Source organism: Solanum tuberosum, unplaced genomic scaffold (assembly GCF_000226075.1).
Source record: "Solanum tuberosum cultivar DM 1-3 516 R44 unplaced genomic scaffold, SolTub_3.0 scf00384, whole genome shotgun sequence".
Classification (NCBI taxonomy): Eukaryota; Viridiplantae; Streptophyta; class Magnoliopsida; order Solanales; family Solanaceae; genus Solanum; species Solanum tuberosum.
In genome coordinates, this window is record NW_006239308.1 from 5,643 (window position 1) to 12,153 (window position 6,511).

A 6,511-nucleotide genomic window follows, 5' to 3' on the forward strand; every position below is an offset into this window, starting at 1 on the left:
CCCCACCCCCTACCATCCCCACCCCTATCCCAAATTAAATGTAAAAAAAAGTTTCATTTTAAAAAAAAAAAAGACTTTCTCACCTTTATCACTTTTTTCTTTGTTTGCTTTTACCCACTTTATCCATTTAACTATCCATTTTTAAATGGGTAATATGGGTATTACTCCTTTTTTACCCATTTTTAAATGAGTTGGATATTCAACCCATTTAAAATGGGTAATATGAACAGATACCCATATTATTTACCCATTTTGCCACCCCTAATCACGATCATCTCTTTTTAAAAAAAAATTGAAATTAAGGAGACTAAACGTTTAATAATCTTTTCAATTGACCAATTTATCATGGATATATAGTAAATATTCTTTTTTAAAATAAAAAAAAAACTGCTGAGTTGATGATAAAGAAATATTCTTAAGATTATATCTCATTCTTATGCAGCTTCTTTTAATGTCGACAATTTGTCTCCGCGTATTTTATTAATAAATGTTACGGCAAATTTAATCCATTTATTTTCTGCTGAGTTGGGGTTAGGCAGAAAATTAAATGACAAACAATATAATATTGAAAATTTTGAATTTATTTCAAGTTTTCAACGACAGTATTTTATTATTTTCGCTTTCTTGTTAAGTACGAAATTTCTTTTCATTTTTTATAATAAAGTTGATGTATGAATTAATTTTTATGCACTTTAACTATCCATTTCATTAACGATTAGATCATACATGTGTTACCCAATTTCACTATGGAGCTTTAATATATAGTGGCATTATAGTTACGTTGTTCTATGTTTTATTTTTGTTTCGCCGTTCAAGTTAGTTTGCTTGAATATTAATCCGTAATGGGTGATTAAACTAATAAAAATTAATTTTAGTATTTAAAAGGTAAAGTGAAAATACATATTAGACTTTATCATAGTTAAGTACAAAATGCACATACGAACAGAGGCAGACCCACATGTATAGGCGGGTGCACGTGCACCCATTAATTTCGAAAAAAATCATGTATATATACATATATATCTCAAGAAACTAATAGAAACATAGAATATAATAAAGAGTGCACCCATAAAAAACACAAAATTACTTTGGTCGGCTGGTAGAGGCAACCTGGGTTCGATCCCGGTCAACATCCTATTTTTTACTCTTTTTATTACAAACTTAAGTGTTTATTTATAACATCAAAATTACTAAATAGTGGGATTTGAACTCATGACCATCCAATAGCTATTAATGACTAATCAAATATGACATTATCCATTAATCGTCATTAAAAAATTTGAAAAATTCGCTAATGCTTAAATTAAGATATTATTAATGCACCCAGAGTCTTTAAATCTGAATTCGCCTCTGCATTTGAAAGACACATGCCTAGCATGCATTATTTTGGCGGTAAGATATTGAGTTTCAAATGATAATATTATTACGTAAGATATTGAATTTCAAATGATAATATTATTATGATGTCAGATAGCCTACCTCATAATTGATACTATTTCCGTCTCAATCTATGTGATATTGTTTGATTTGACATAAAATTTAAGAAATAGAAATTGACTTTTGAAACTTGTGGTTTAAAATAAGTCATAAATGTTTGTGTGATTATAATAGACATTTTAAAGTTAAATTCTTAGTACTAAATATACAAATGTGTCATTTTATTTTGGACTAACTAAAAAGAAAAGTGTGCAACAAAGAGAGTACTCCTTCCGTTCCCTTTTAGTTGTCATGTTGCACTTTTCGAAAGTCAATTTGACTAATTTTTAAATTGAATTAGATTACATTAATTTGATATTTTAAACTAAAAATTTAGATATTAAAAAACTATACAAAAGTACTATAAATTGCAATTTTTTTGCGTATAAATATGATAAAAAAAATACATCTTAAAATGTTAGTCAAAGTTCTTATCATTTGATTCTAAAAAAGAAACTATGACAACTAAAAGGGGACGGAGGGAGTACTATTATATTTTTAAGTTTATATATTATTATTTTTTCAATATGCCTATATATGAAGTTTGTTGCAAAGGATCTCTCAATTTCCTTGATAAGTCTTTCCAAGAAGTTTAATAAAAGGGAATTCTAAATGATATTATTAACTTTTCCTTGTCAATGTTAGGTATTTAAGAGTGCAGTTTGATTTTTGGGAAGAAAATGAAGACTTAATATATAGAGGAAAATGTGAAAGAAAATTTTGACGTGGATTTATACCTTACGATACAATTTTCTAAGATAGTACACTTTCACTATCAATATGAATTTTTTGTTCAAGTAAACAATCGAGTTTTATTATTAAAATGAGAAATGATAGACACAACAACACATTATTTGGAAAATCCTCTATTAGTAGTCCTTTTAAAAAATAGTAGTGTCGTTTTTTATTTTTGTAATTCTTCAATTCTAACTTTGCATTTGACATGTTTCAGACCATACGATTAAAGAGTATTGATACATTCTATAAAAAAAACTTTGGAAATCTTGTGGATAAGAAAAACGAGGCACACTCATCGTCAACCCCAGTCAATTTTTATTTTGAATTGGTCGTATGTCATATAGTAACATGATTTTAATATTGAATAAGACCCAACATCAAAGTCGAGTCCTTTTGCAAATGCAACATAGTTTCTCAGTAGACAATTACATGACCTATTGGATGCTGCTATAACAAATAAAGAATTTATGATAATTATTTAGTAACAATAATAATATGAGAATTTTACATAAATTTGATAATATTAAGAGCTAATTACATTATATTCTTACTTTTTTCCAAATCACAACAATTCCTGAAATTTGGTGGAATCCGGATACATTCCAAAACGTCATGATAAATCACGTCCCAGTTTTGGATACATCCCAACGTCCCAATACATTGCGTTTCGGTTTCGAATACGTCATGCAACATCGTGTATGTCCCGATACATAGGTATCCGATCGATACATTGCATAATTATTTAGCAATAATAATATAATAAGAATATTTGTTATCAGGATTCTATATAAATGTGCTAAAGACTTTAGTGATTCTGAATCTAATGGCATTAACTCAATTACCGCTAAATGTTTTTACAACAAAAAAATTATTATCTCTAAATATCTCTTTTAAGTATTTGCTAGTGGATGGAAAAAATAAAAGTTGTTGCTAGTGTGTTTGCTGGAAATTTTAATTATCAGTAGTTTCACTCATAAGTTATATACAACAAAAGAATATAGGAGTAGTTAGTTTTCATTTGGTAATCTGAAGTGTAATTTATGACAAGCAATTGCATTGGTTGACCTGGACAATGTTAAAAATGCAATTTTGCTATTTGTTCTACATCAAGAGAACTTCTAGATGTGTACTTTTGTAGGGGAACAAAACTTATAGGATGGTTGGTTGTTGGTTAAGAAGTAAATTATTTAACTTGACCTTAACAAATATTTTCTCTGTTCTTAATTACTTGTCCATTTTTCTTTTTATAGTTGTCCCTAATTACTTGTCCATTTTGACAAATCAAGAAAAGACAAATTCTTTTTACCTATTATACCCTCAATTAACTGACTAATTATTTTGAAAAATGTAGAACTTTTCATCCACTTAATAATCAATAGGGGTAAAATAGTAAACTCACTATGTCATTAATTATTTTCTTAATAGGTGTGTCAATTCAAAAGTGGACAAGTAATTAGGGACAGAGGGAGTATTTATATCGTCTAAATTTGAGTGTGCATAAATAGACACTAAAATTTGTGTAAATTAAATAAATAGACACATGCATCCCACCTGACATTTTGTGTTCTATGTTGTGCTCTTTACTTGGGACATTAATGGTTGGATCTGCATGAGTTATTGGGCATTGACCCAGAGGCGAAGTTGTTAACGTCTGTGACTTGGGTTGAATATTGGCATATGTGTGTAAATATTGCGATTTCAACAAATAAGCTTCAAATAAGCTCAAATTTAAAACGTGAGTTTCATATATCATAAAAAATAAATTTCAATCATCAATTTGATAAAACATCAACAAATCTAACATCTTTTAAAAAATTTCATGTATAAATGCATGAGTTATAATTGTTGGGTTTTAAAGGTGTGAACAGGAAATGAAGGGTTGTGACCTTTATGAAAGGTTGTGTCCTTTCTAAAGAGTTGTGACCATTTGAAGGTTGTGTCTTTTCCAAAGTATTGTGACCTTTCTGAAATGTTGTCTTCTTTCCAAAGGGTTGTGACCTTTACCCTTTGTTGGCTATAAATAGAGAGATTTTCTCTCATTTTTCTGCATCGAATTCTTCCCTTCTTTTGCATACATTTCTTACAAAACAAAATCGATCGTGTCTGTATGTGTGATTCGTTGCTGTCATTTTGAGTTCGTTGAAATTATCGAAGTTTGAGGTACCGCTACTTCTTTAATGGTTAATCCGTTTTATCTTGGGAGGAATTAATCTGCAACCTCGGGTACTTGAGGGGATTAAATTTCTTAAGGACACACAATGGGTTCTGTGGACTCGGGTAGTTCTTTGTGTTTTTCTTTTCATCTTTTATTATTTCTGGTTTGCTAATCTAAATACTGGAGATAACATTAATAGCTTAAACAACCTAAAACGAGGATTTGGATTTATAAAAGATCTTTTAAAATGTAATAAAACAAATCAATATTTATTCACGCTTAATATCACTCTTATACTAAAATACAACAAATACAATGAGAATAATACAACATTGTATGCCTCCTATAAACACCAAACAAGAATGGCAACTGCAATTAGCACCTATATATGGAGACATCTCAGATATGCTCCTGCATTATATACAAATTCATTCAATTAGTGACCTTCATGGAATCATTGCTGACAAATAGAATGTGATTCAAGGGGGGTAATAATCAGGATTTATCTTTATTTCCCTTGATTTTTTTTTCTATCCTTTATAAGTTATGAAATTTATTTCATAAATGTTATGATAGATGATCATTACGTGATGATCTCAGAATATATCTTTATTAATATTAATATGTATTCTGTTTAGAGGAGAAAAAAAAACTTTTGTAGTTTTCTACTCCATGTGAAATTTGATTGTGTTTGACTTTTGGAGACTAAAATCTTCTGTAGTTTTTTTTAGTCCTTTGGTTTGAAGAATATAAGAACTTCACGAACAAATCAAATTGTGCATTGGTTTGAAGAATAATAGAAACTTCACCAATCTATTAAATACTCTGTTTGAATGAATATTCTGACTTGAAGAGTACAAAATCTTCGTCAGGATTATTAAGGCTAAATGATTTGAAAAAGATAAAATATTCATCGTTAGCTAGAAACAGTGTTGTATTTGAGGTTTCTGGAGATTAAAACCTTTTTGGTTTACTACTCTGTTTGAATGTGAAATTGATGCAAAGAATATAAAAACTTCATCAGAATTCAAGGTTCATTCCGTTAACGATTAGAAGAATATAAAACTTCATCGTTAAACTAGAAACAAGTTGTATAAAGATTGAATCTTTATTGTTAGTATTCTAAATACTAAGTGGTTCAGAGTTGGTTGATCTTCCTTCAGGAAATAGACCTATAGGTTCAAAGTGGATCTACAAAAGGAAGAGAAAATTGATGAAACTATTGGAAAATACAAAGCAAGACTTGTTGTTATAGGCTTTAGACAATAAGAAAGCCTTGTTTGACACATAATAGCCACTAACTAGGATTACATCAATTCAGATGTTAATCGCGCTAGTTGCGGTATATGACCTTCAAATTCGTCAAAATGGATGTGAAAACATTTTTTTTAAATGAAAAATTGGAGGAATAAATTTACATGGAACAACCCAAGGGCTTTGTGGTTCCTAGTAAAGAAAAGAAAGTCTGTAAACTTGTTAAGTCACTTTGTGGACTAAAAACAAGCGCCCAAATAATGACATGCGAAGTTTGACCAAAGTATGTTGGCAAATGAATTCAAGATTAACGAATGTGATAAATGTTTTTACATTAAAGACACTCCAATTAATGAATGTGATAAATGTTTTTTCATTAAAGACACTCCAAATCACAAGGTCATTGTTTTTTTTTTCATGTTGATGACCTGTTGATCATCAAAAGAGACATTTCTGATGTAAATGCTACTAAGCATATGCTAGAAAGTAACTTCGATATGAAAGACATTAAAGTTACTGATGTGATTGAAAATGTACTTGACAAGTTCAAGCATTTGGATTTCAATATTGTCAAGACTCCAATAAATATGAGATTTGCACTTCAAAAGCATGAAGGCAAAAGCAACTCACAATTGGATTATGCTAAAGTATTGAGATGTATGATATCTATCATAAAGTATACGCGATCAGATATAGCATGTGCTATTAGTAAGCTGAGTCAGTTCACGAGTAATCTCAATAAAACTCATTTGATGACAATGAAAAGAGTTTTGGAGTATTTAAAACATACTTAAAAACTATTGCTTTGCATTATAACTAATATTCAACAGTATTGGAAGAATATAGTGATGCAAATTGAATCACCAGGTCAAATGAAGTAAAATCCAC

General features: G+C 29.3%; 1 protein-coding gene across 1 annotated transcript in view; it reads right to left on the bottom strand.

Moving 5' to 3' along the window:
- Window positions 1-6,511, bottom strand: part of LOC102593863 (putative calcium-transporting ATPase 13, plasma membrane-type) — a gene marked incomplete at its 3' end in the record, with an annotated part of 12,720 nt that overhangs the window by 5,638 nt on the left and 571 nt on the right. The gene's annotated exons all lie outside the window — the stretch shown is intronic.